General features: G+C 35.8%; 7 non-coding genes across 7 annotated transcripts; all 7 read right to left on the bottom strand.

Annotated features, from left to right (window-relative positions):
- Positions 1 to 305: 305 nt before the first annotated feature.
- Positions 306 to 398, bottom strand: TRNAI-AAU (transfer RNA isoleucine (anticodon AAU)). Its single transcript is given in 2 exon segments — positions 306 to 341; positions 361 to 398. It is a non-coding gene; the product is annotated as a tRNA-Ile (tRNA).
- Positions 399 to 3015: 2617 nt separating this feature from the next.
- Positions 3016 to 3108, bottom strand: TRNAI-AAU (transfer RNA isoleucine (anticodon AAU)). The gene is given in 2 exon segments: positions 3016 to 3051; positions 3071 to 3108. It is a non-coding gene; the product is annotated as a tRNA-Ile (tRNA).
- Positions 3109 to 3915: 807 nt separating this feature from the next.
- Positions 3916 to 4008, bottom strand: TRNAI-UAU (transfer RNA isoleucine (anticodon UAU)). Its single transcript is given in 2 exon segments — positions 3916 to 3951; positions 3971 to 4008. It is a non-coding gene; the product is annotated as a tRNA-Ile (tRNA).
- An 810-nt stretch (positions 4009 to 4818) lies between these two features.
- Positions 4819 to 4911, bottom strand: TRNAI-AAU (transfer RNA isoleucine (anticodon AAU)). The gene is given in 2 exon segments: positions 4819 to 4854; positions 4874 to 4911. It is a non-coding gene; the product is annotated as a tRNA-Ile (tRNA).
- A 1210-nt stretch (positions 4912 to 6121) lies between these two features.
- On the bottom strand, positions 6122 to 6214 carry TRNAI-UAU (transfer RNA isoleucine (anticodon UAU)). Its single transcript is given in 2 exon segments — positions 6122 to 6157; positions 6177 to 6214. It is a non-coding gene; the product is annotated as a tRNA-Ile (tRNA).
- A 2611-nt stretch (positions 6215 to 8825) lies between these two features.
- On the bottom strand, positions 8826 to 8918 carry TRNAI-AAU (transfer RNA isoleucine (anticodon AAU)). Its single transcript is given in 2 exon segments — positions 8826 to 8861; positions 8881 to 8918. It is a non-coding gene; the product is annotated as a tRNA-Ile (tRNA).
- Positions 8919 to 9725: 807 nt separating this feature from the next.
- TRNAI-UAU (transfer RNA isoleucine (anticodon UAU)) lies at positions 9726 to 9818 on the bottom strand. The gene is given in 2 exon segments: positions 9726 to 9761; positions 9781 to 9818. It is a non-coding gene; the product is annotated as a tRNA-Ile (tRNA).
- Between the last annotated feature and the right edge of the window lie 2211 nt (positions 9819 to 12029).

Raw genomic sequence — 12029 nt, 5'->3', positions numbered from 1 at the left:
GTGCTGGTACTATCCAGAGCTGTCAGTATGGATTATCATGCTATATTGCAGAAAATCAATTTGATGCAACTGCTTTACCAACAGTATGTTAATCTTTTCCATTGCTGTTTTGTTGGCTGACTGAAGGAAGATATGCAGTGCATTTGAACCAAAGCAGATGTGTGCTGACAACTTAAATGCACAATTATGTTTGTGTGCTTTCTTTCTTTCTTCCATCCTTTGTAATATCATATTAAATATTAAGGTAGCAGTTTATAATCAATGACTAATGACATAAGAAAAGGAAAAAAAACAGTATACAAAGACGCTCCAGGTGAGGCTTGAACTCACAACCTCAGCATTGCTCAACAGATACTGTCTTATTAGTACCGCACGCTGACCAATTGCGCCACTGGAGCACTTTGCAGTATTAGTTGGTTATGCTAGATGTGGATTTTATTCAATACAATCAGTACAGTCATAAGAATTGAAAAAGAAAATCATTTTTGGTGATGAATGATGAGCATCAAAGGAACATACATTCCAGATGGCACTTGAATAAGCTGTCCACGGTGATAGAAAAGGTTTAAAAAACAACAACAACAATGTTATCATAATTAATGTCATATTTTAGCTTCTGTGGTCATTTTTTACAAGCTAAACACTGCAAGACTGTTTAACAGTTGAAGCAAGGATAAAATATCAACTCTAGTGATGAGACACTTGCTGTAATGACTTCCAACTCAGACGGGACTTAAACCAACAACCACTGGCTTAGGAGAACAGTGCCTTATCCATTATGCCAGTGGTGCTTACTGATGTCCTTATTTAAGACTGATAGGTTTTTAATAGTCAATTATTTATTTCTGAGAAAAAGTGAAGCTGTTTACTGTGTTCTTTGCATTACCAAGTCCAGCAAGAAATGTGCTGGTACTATCCAGAGCTGTCAGTATGGATTATCATGCTATATTGCAGAAAATCAATTTGATGCAACTGCTTTACCAACAGTATGTTAATCTTTTCCATTGCTGTTTTGTTGGCTGACTGAAGGAAGATATGCAGTGCATTTGAACCAAAGCAGATGTGTGCTGACAACTTAAATGCACAATCATGTTTGTGTTTTTTCTTTCTTTCTTCCATCCTTTGTAATATCATATTAAATATTAAGGTAGCAGTTTATAATCAATGACTAATGACATAAGAAAAGGAAAAAAAACAGTAAACAAAGATGTTCCAGATGAGGCTTGAACTCACAACCACGGCATTGCTCAACAGATACTGTCTTATAAGTTTTGCACGCTGACCAACTGCGCCACTGGAGCACTTTGCAGCATTGATTGGTTATGCTAGATGTGGATTTTATTCAATACAATCAGTACATTCATAAGAATTGAAAAAGAAAATCATTTTTGGTGATGAATGATGAGCAACAAAGGAACATGCATGCCAGATGGCACTTGAATAAGCTGTCCACGGTGATAGAAAAGGTTTAAAAAACAGCAACAACAATGTTATCATAATTAATGTCATATTTTAGCTTCTGTGGTCATTTTTTACAAGCTAAACACTGCAAGACTGTTTTACAGTTGAAGCAAGGATAAAATATCAACTCTAGTGATGAGACACTTGCTGTAATGACTTCCAACCCAGACGGGACTTAAACCCACAACCACTGGCTTAGGAGAACAGTGCCTTATCCATTATGCCAGTGGTGCTTACTGATGTTCTTATTTAAGACTGTTAGGTTTTTAATAGTCAATTATTTATTTTTGAGGAAAAAGTGAAGCTGTTTACTGTGTTCTTTGCATTACCAAGTCCAACAAGAAATGTGCTGGTACTATCCAGAGCTTTCAGTATGGATTATCATGCTATATTGCAGAAAATCAATTTATGCAACTGCTTTACCAACAGTATGTTAATCTTTTCCATTGCTGTTTTGTTGGCTGACTGAAGGAAGATATGCAGTGCATTTGAACCAAAGCAGATGTGTGCTGACAACTTAAATGCACAATCATGTTTGTGTTTTTTCTTTCTTTCTTTCATCCTTTGTAATATCATATTAAATATTAAGGTAGCAGTTTATAATCAATGACTAATGACATAAGAAAAGGAAAAAAAAACAGTATACAAAGAAGCTCCAGGTGTATCTTGAACTCACAACCTCGGCATCGCTCAACAGATACTGTCTTATAAGTACCGCGTGCTGACCAATTGCGCCACTGGAGCACTTTGCAGCATTAATTGGTTATGCTAGATGTGGATTTTATTCAATACAATCAGTACAGTCATAAGAATTGAAAAAGAAAAACATTTTTGGTGATAAATGTTGAGCAACAAAGGAACATGCATGCCAGATGGCACTTGAATAAGCTGTCCACGGTGATAGAAAAGGTTTAAAAAACAACAACAACAATGTTATCATAATTAATGTAATATTTTAGCTTCTGTTGTCATTTTTTACAAGCTAAACACTGCAAGACTGTTTTACAATTGAAGCAAGGATAAAATATCAACTCTAGTGATGAGACACTTGCTGTAATGACTTCCAACTCAGACGGGACTTAAACCCACAACCACTGGCTTAGGAGAACAGTGCCTTATCCATTATGCCAGTGGTGCTTACTGATGTCCTTAATTAAGACTGATAGGTTTTTAATAGTCAATTATTTATTTTTGAAAAAAGTGAAGCTGTTTACTGTGTTCTTTGCATTACCAAGTCCAGCAAGAAATGTGCTGGTACTATCCAGAGCTGTCAGTATGGATTATCATGCTATATTGCAGAAAATCAATTTGATGCAACTGCTTTACCAACAGTATGTTAATCTTTTCCATTGCTGTTTTGTTGGCTGACTGAAGGAAGATATGCAGTGCATTTGAACCAAAGCAGATGTGTGCTGACAACTAAAATGCACCATCATGTTTGTGTTTTTTCTTTCTTTCTTCCATCCTTTGTAATATCATATTAAATATTAAGGTAGCAGTTTATAATCAATGACTAATGACATTAGAAATAGAAAAAAAAACAATGTACAAAGACGCTCCAGGTGAGGCTTGAACTCACAACTTCGGCATTGCTCTACAGATACTGTCTTATTAGTACCACACGCTGACCAATTGCGCCACTGGAGCACTTTGCAGCATTAGTTGGTTATGCTAGATGTGGATTTTATTCAATACAATCAGTACAGTCATAAGAATTGAAAAAGAAAATCATTTTTGGTGATGAATGATGAGCAACAAAGGAACATGCATGCCAGATGGCACCTGAATAAGCTGTCCACGGTGATAGAAAAGGTTTAAAAAACAACAACAACAATGTTATCATAATTAATGTCATATTTTAGCTTCTGTGGTCATTTTTTACAAGCTAAACACTGCAAGACTGTTTTACAGTTGAAGCAAGGATAAAATATCAACTCTAGTGATGAGACACTTGCTGTAATGACTTCCACCCCATATGGGACTTGGGCCCCCTGGCGTAGGAGGGCGCAGTGACTTATCCATTATGCCAGTGGTGCTTACTGATGTTCTTATTTAAGACTGTTAGGTTTTTAATAGTCAATTATTTATTTTTGAGGAAAAAGTGAAGCTGTTTACTGTGTTCTTTGCATTACCAAGTCCAACAAGAAATGTGCTGGTACTATCCAGAGCTTTCAGTATGGATTATCATGCTATATTGCAGAAAATCAATTTGATGCAACTGCTTTACCAACAGTATGTTAATCTTTTCCATTGCTGTTTTTTTGGCTGACTGAAGGAAGATATGCAGTGCATTTGAACCAAAGCAGATGTGTGCTGACAACTTAAATGCACAATCATGTTTGTGTTTTTTCTTTCTTTCTTCCATCCTTTGTAATATCATATTAAATATTAAGGTAGCAGTTTATAATCAATGACTAATGACATAAGAAAAGGAAAAAAAACAGTATACAAAGAAGCTCCAGGTGAGGCTTGAACTCACAACCTCGGCATCTCTCAACAGATATTGTCTTATAAATACCGCGCGCTGACCAATTGCGCCACTGGAGCACTTTGCAGCATTAATTGGTTATGCTAGATGTGGATTTTATTCAATACAATCAGTACAGTCATAAGAATTGAAAAAGAAAATCATTTTTGGTGATAAATGATGAGCAACAAAGGAATATGCATGCCAGATGGCACTTGAATAAGCTGTCCACGGTGATAGAAAAGGTTTAAAAAACAACAACAACAATGTTATCATAATTAATGTCATATTTTAGCTTCTGTTGTCATTTTTTACAAGCTAAACACTGCAAGACTGTTTTACAGTTGAAGCAAGGATAAAATATCAACTCTAGTGATGAGACACTTGCTGTAATGACTTCCAACTCAGACCGGACTTAAACCCACAACCACTGGCTTAGGAGAACAGTGCCTTATCCATTATGCCAGTGGTGCTTACTGATGTCCTTATTTAAGACTGATAGGTTTTTAATAGTCAATTATTTCTTTTTGAAAAAAGTGAAGCTGTTTACTGTGTTCTTTGCATTACCAAGTCCAGCAAGAAATGTGCTGGTACTATCCAGAGCTGTCAGTATGGATTATCATGCTATATTGCAGAAAATCAATTTGATGCAACTGCTTTACCAACAGTATGTTAATCTTTTCCATTGCTGTTTTGTTGGCTGACTGAAGGAAGATATGCAGTGCATTTGAACCAAAGCAGAAGTGTGCTGACAACTAAAATGCACCATCATGTTTGTGTTTTTTCTTTCTTTCTTCCATCCTTTGTAATATCATATTAAATATTAAGGTAGCAGTTTATAATCAATGACTAATGACATTAGAAATAGAAAAAAAAACAGTATACAAAGACGCTCCAGGTGAGGCTTGAACTCACAACCTCAGCATTGCTCAACAGATACTGTCTTATTAGTACCGCACGCTGACCAATTGCGCCACTGGAGCACTTTGCAGTATTAGTTGGTTATGCTAGATGTGGATTTTATTCAATACAATCAGTACAGTCATAAGAATTGAAAAAGAAAATCATTTTTGGTGATGAATGATGAGCATCAAAGGAACATACATTCCAGATGGCACTTGAATAAGCTGTCCACGGTGATAGAAAAGGTTTAAAAAACAACAACAACAATGTTATCATAATTAATGTCATATTTTAGCTTCTGTGGTCATTTTTTACAAGCTAAACACTGCAAGACTGTTTTACAGTTGAAGCAAGGATAAAATATCAACTCTAGTGATGAGACACTTGCTGTAATGACTTCCACCCCATATGGGACTTGGACCTCGTGGCTTAGGAGGGCAGTGACATATCCATTATGCCAGTGGTGCTTACTGATGTTCTTATTTAAGACTGTAAGGTTTTTAATAGTCAATTATTTATTTTTGAGGAAAAAGTGAAGCTGTTTACTGTGTTTTTTTACATTACCAAGTCCAGCAAGAAATGTGCTGGTACTATCCAGAGCTGTCAGTATGGATTATCATGCTATATTGCAGAAAATCAATTTGATGCAACTGCTTTACCAACAGTATGTTAATCTTTTCCATTGCTGTTTTGTTGGCTGGCTGAAGGAAGATATGCAGTGCATTTGAACCAAAGCAGATGTGTGCTGACAACTTAAATGCACAATCATGTTTGTGTTTTTCTTTCTTTCTTCCATCCTTTGTAATATCATATTAAATATTAAGGTAGCAGTTTATAATCAATGACTAATGACATAAGAAAAGGAAAAAAAAACAGTATACAAAGATGCTCCAGGTGAGGCTTGAACTCACAACCTCGGCATTGCTCAACAGATACTGTCTTATAAATACCGCACGCTGATCAATTGCGCCACTGGAGCACTTTGCAGCATTGATTGGCTATGCTAGATGTGGATTTTATTCAATACAATCAGTACAGTCATAAGAATTGAAAAAGAAAATCATTTTTGGTGATGAATGATGAGCAACAAAGGAACATGCATGCCAGATGGCACTTGAATAAGCTGTCCACGGTGATAAAAAAGGTTTAAAAAACAACAACAACAACAATGTTATCATAATTAATGTCATATTTTAGCTTCTGTGGTCATATCATATTAAATATTAAGGCTACCAGTTTATAATCAATGACTAATGACATAAGAAAAGGAAAAAAAATAGTATACAAAGATGCTCCAGGTGAGGCTTGAACTCACAACCTCGGCATTGCTCAATAGATACTGTCTTATAAGTACCGCGCGCTGACCAATTGCGCCACTGGAACACTTTGCAGGTTTTGTTGGTTATGCTAGATGTGGATTTTATTCAATACAATCAGTACAGTCATAAGAATTGAAAAAGAAAATCATTGTTGGTGATGAATGATGAGCAACAAAGGAACATGCATCCCAGATGGCACTTGAATAAGCTGTCCACGGTGATAGAAAAGGTTTAAAAAACAACAACAATGTTATCATAATTAATGTCATATTTTAGCTTCTGTGGTCATTTTTTATAAGCTAAACACTGCAAGACGGTTTTACAGTTGAAGCAAGGATAAAATATCAACTCTGGTGATGAGACACTTGTTGTAATGACTTCCACCCCATATGGGACTTGGACCCCCTGGCTTAGGAGCGCAGTGACTTATCCATTATGCCAGTGGTGCTTACTGATGTTCTTATTTAAGACTGTTAGGTTTTTAATAGTCAATTATTTATTTTTGAGGAAAAAGTGAAGCTGTTTACTGTGTTCTTTGCATTACCAAGTCCAACAAGAAATGTGCTGGTACTATCCAGAGCTTTCAGTATGGATTATCATGCTATATTGCAGAAAATCAATTTGATGCAACTGCTTTACCAACAGTATGTTAATCTTTTTCATTGCTGTTTTGTTGGCTGAATGAAGGAAGATATGCAGTGCATTTGAACCAAAGCAGATGTGTGCTGACAACTTAAATGCACAATCATGTTTGTGTTTTTTCTTTCTTTCTTCCATCCTTTGTAATATCATATTAAATATTAAGGTAGCAGTTTATAATCAATGACTAATGACATAAGAAAAGGAAAAAAAACAGTAAACAAAGATGTTCCAGATGAGGCTTGAACTCACAACCACTGCATTGCTCAACAGATACTGTCTTATAAGTTTTGCACGCTGACCAACTGCGCCACTGGAGCACTTTGCAGCATTGATTGGTTATGCTAGATGTGGATTTTATTCAATACAATCAGTACATTCATAAGAATTGAAAAAGAAAATCATTTTTGGTGATGAATGATGAGCAACAAAGGAACATGCATGCCAGATGGCACTTGAATAAGCTGTCCACGGTGATAGAAAAGGTTTAAAAAACAGCAACAACAATGTTATCATAATTAATGTCATATTTTAGCTTCTGTGGTCATTTTTTACAAGCTAAACACTGCAAGACTGTTTTACAGTTGAAGCAAGGATAAAATATCAACTCTAGTGATGAGACACTTGCTGTAATGACTTCCAACCCAGACGGGACTTAAACCCACAACCACTGGCTTAGGAGAACAGTGCCTTATCCATTATGCCAGTGGTGCTTACTGATGTTCTTATTTAAGACTGTTAGGTTTTTAATAGTCAATTATTTATTTTTGAGGAAAAAGTGAAGCTGTTTACTGTGTTCTTTGCATTACCAAGTCCAACAAGAAATGTGCTGGTACTATCCAGAGCTTTCAGTATGGATTATCATGCTATATTGCAGAAAATCAATTTATGCAACTGCTTTACCAACAGTATGTTAATCTTTTCCATTGCTGTTTTGTTGGCTGACTGAAGGAAGATATGCAGTGCATTTGAACCAAAGCAGATGTGTGCTGACAACTTAAATGCACAATCATGTTTGTGTTTTTTCTTTCTTTCTTTCATCCTTTGTAATATCATATTAAATATTAAGGTAGCAGTTTATAATCAATGACTAATGACATAAGAAAAGGAAAAAAAACAGTATACAAAGAAGCTCCAGGTGTATCTTGAACTCACAACCTCGGCATCGCTCAACAGATACTGTCTTATAAGTACCGCGTGCTGACCAATTGCGCCACTGGAGCACTTTGCAGCATTAATTGGTTATGCTAGATGTGGATTTTATTCAATACAATCAGTACAGTCATAAGAATTGAAAAAGAAAAACATTTTTGGTGATAAATGTTGAGCAACAAAGGAACATGCATGCCAGATGGCACTTGAATAAGCTGTCCACGGTGATAGAAAAGGTTTAAAAAACAACAACAACAACAATGTTATCATAATTAATGTCATATTTTAGCTTCTGTTGTCATTTTTTACAAGCTAAACACTGCAAGACTGTTTTACAATTGAAGCAAGGATAAAATATCAACTCTAGTGATGAGACACTTGCTGTAATGACTTCCAACTCAGACGGGACTTAAACCCACAACCACTGGCTTAGGAGAACAGTGCCTTATCCATTATGCCAGTGGTGCTTACTGATGTCCTTAATTAAGACTGATAGGTTTTTAATAGTCAATTATTTATTTTTGAAAAAAGTGAAGCTGTTTACTGTGTTCTTTGCATTACCAAGTCCAGCAAGAAATGTGCTGGTACTATCCAGAGCTGTCAGTATGGATTATCATGCTATATTGCAGAAAATCAATTTGATGCAACTGCTTTACCAACAGTATGTTAATCTTTTCCATTGCTGTTTTGTTGGCTGACTGAAGGAAGATATGCAGTGCATTTGAACCAAAGCAGATGTGTGCTGACAACTAAAATGCACCATCATGTTTGTGTTTTTTCTTTCTTTCTTCCATCCTTTGTAATATCATATTAAATATTAAGGTAGCAGTTTATAATCAATGACTAATGACATTAGAAATAGAAAAAAAAACAATGTACAAAGACGCTCCAGGTGAGGCTTGAACTCACAACTTCGGCATTGCTCTACAGATACTGTCTTATTAGTACCACACGCTGACCAATTGCGCCACTGGAGCACTTTGCAGCATTAGTTGGTTATGCTAGATGTGGATTTTATTCAATACAATCAGTACAGTCATAAGAATTGAAAAAGAAAATCATTTTTGGTGATGAATGATGAGCAACAAAGGAACATGCATGCCAGATGGCACCTGAATAAGCTGTCCACGGTGATAGAAAAGGTTTAAAAAACAACAACAACAATGTTATCATAATTAATGTCATATTTTAGCTTCTGTGGTCATTTTTTACAAGCTAAACACTGCAAGACTGTTTTACAGTTGAAGCAAGGATAAAATATCAACTCTAGTGATGAGACACTTGCTGTAATGACTTCCACCCCATATGGGACTTGGGCCCCCTGGCGTAGGAGGGCGCAGTGACTTATCCATTATGCCAGTGGTGCTTACTGATGTTCTTATTTAAGACTGTTAGGTTTTTAATAGTCAATTATTTATTTTTGAGGAAAAAGTGAAGCTGTTTACTGTGTTCTTTGCATTACCAAGTCCAACAAGAAATGTGCTGGTACTATCCAGAGCTTTCAGTATGGATTATCATGCTATATTGCAGAAAATCAATTTGATGCAACTGCTTTACCAACAGTATGTTAATCTTTTCCATTGCTGTTTTTTTGGCTGACTGAAGGAAGATATGCAGTGCATTTGAACCAAAGCAGATGTGTGCTGACAACTTAAATGCACAATCATGTTTGTGTTTTTTCTTTCTTTCTTCCATCCTTTGTAATATCATATTAAATATTAAGGTAGCAGTTTATAATCAATGACTAATGACATAAGAAAAGGAAAAAAAACAGTATACAAAGAAGCTCCAGGTGAGGCTTGAACTCACAACCTCGGCATCTCTCAACAGATATTGTCTTATAAATACCGCGCGCTGACCAATTGCGCCACTGGAGCACTTTGCAGCATTAGTTGGTTATGCTAGATGTGGATTTTATTCAATACAATCAGTACAGTCATAAGAATTGAAAAAGAAAATCATTTTTGGTGATAAATGATGAGCAACAAAGGAATATGCATGCCAGATGGCACTTGAATAAGCTGTCCACGGTGATAGAAAAGGTTTAAAAAACAACAACAACAATGTTATCATAATTAATGTCATATTTTAGCTTCTGTTGTCATTTTTTACAAGCTAAACACTGCAAGACTGTTTTACAGTTGAAGCAAGGATAAAATATCAACTCTAGTGATGAGACACTTGCTGTAATGACTTCCAACTCAGACCGGACTTAAACCCACAACCACTGGCTTAGGAGAACAGTGCCTTATCCATTATGCCAGTGGTGCTTACTGATGTTCTTATTTAAGACTGTAAGGTTTTTAATAGTCAATTATTTATTTTTGAGGAAAAAGTGAAGCTGTTTACTGTGTTTTTTTACATTACCAAGTCCAGCAAGAAATGTGCTGGTACTATCCAGAGCTGTCAGTATGGATTATCATGCTATATTGCAGAAAATCAATTTGATGCAACTGCTTTACCAACAGTATGTTAATCTTTTCCATTGCTGTTTTGTTGGCTGGCTGAAGGAAGATATGCAGTGCATTTGAACCAAAGCAGATGTGTGCTGACAACTTAAATGCACAATCATGTTTGTGTTTTTCTTTCTTTCTTCCATCCTTTGTAATATCATATTAAATATTAAGGTAGCAGTTTATAATCAATGACTAATGACATAAGAAAAGGAAAAAAAAACAGTATACAAAGATGCTCCAGGTGAGGCTTGAACTCACAACCTCGGCATTGCTCAACAGATACTGTCTTATAAATACCGCACGCTGATCAATTGCGCCACTGGAGCACTTTGCAGCATTGATTGGCTATGCTAGATGTGGATTTTATTCAATACAATCAGTACAGTCATAAGAATTGAAAAAGAAAATCATTTTTGGTGATGAATGATGAGCAACAAAGGAACATGCATGCCAGATGGCACTTGAATAAGCTGTCCACGGTGATAAAAAAGGTTTAAAAAACAACAACAACAACAATGTTATCATAATTAATGTCATATTTTAGCTTCTGTGGTCATATCATATTAAATATTAAGGCTACCAGTTTATAATCAATGACTAATGACATAAGAAAAGGAAAAAAAATAGTATACAAAGATGCTCCAGGTGAGGCTTGAACTCACAACCTCGGCATTGCTCAATAGATACTGTCTTATAAGTACCGCGCGCTGACCAATTGCACCACTGGAACACTTTGCAGGTTTTGTTGGTTATGCTAGATGTGGATTTTATTCAATACAATCAGTACAGTCATAAGAATTGAAAAAGAAAATCATTGTTGGTGATGAATGATGAGCAACAAAGGAACATGCATCCCAGATGGCACTTGAATAAGCTGTCCACGGTGATAGAAAAGGTTTAAAAAACAACAACAATGTTATCATAATTAATGTCATATTTTAGCTTCTGTGGTCATTTTTTATAAGCTAAACACTGCAAGACGGTTTTACAGTTGAAGCAAGGATAAAATATCAACTCTGGTGATGAGACACTTGTTGTAATGACTTCCACCCCATATGGGACTTGGACCCCCTGGCTTAGGAGCGCAGTGACTTATCCATTATGCCAGTGGTGCTTACTGATGTTCTTATTTAAGACTGTTAGGTTTTTAATAGTCAATTATTTATTTTTGAGGAAAAAGTGAAGCTGTTTACTGTGTTCTTTGCATTACCAAGTCCAACAAGAAATGTGCTGGTACTATCCAGAGCTTTCAGTATGGATTATCATGCTATATTGCAGAAAATCAATTTGATGCAACTGCTTTACCAACAGTATGTTAATCTTTTTCATTGCTGTTTTGTTGGCTGAATGAAGGAAGATATGCAGTGCATTTGAACCAAAGCAGATGTGTGCTGACAACTTAAATGCACAATCATGTTTGTGTTTTTTCTTTCTTTCTTCCATCCTTTGTAATATCATATTAAATATTAAGGTAGCAGTTTATAATCAATGACTAATGACATAAGAAAAGGAAAAAAAATAGTGTACAAAGATGCTCCAAGTGAGGCTTGAACTCACAACATCGACATTGCTCAACAGATACTGTCTTATAAGTACCGCGCGCTGACCAATTGCGCCACTGGAGCACTTTGC

The sequence above is a fragment of the Pseudophryne corroboree genome, unplaced genomic scaffold (genome assembly GCF_028390025.1).
Source record: "Pseudophryne corroboree isolate aPseCor3 unplaced genomic scaffold, aPseCor3.hap2 scaffold_2183, whole genome shotgun sequence".
Lineage (NCBI taxonomy): Eukaryota > Metazoa > Chordata > Amphibia > Anura > Myobatrachidae > Pseudophryne > Pseudophryne corroboree.
This window is presented reverse-complemented; position numbering and strand designations above follow the sequence as displayed.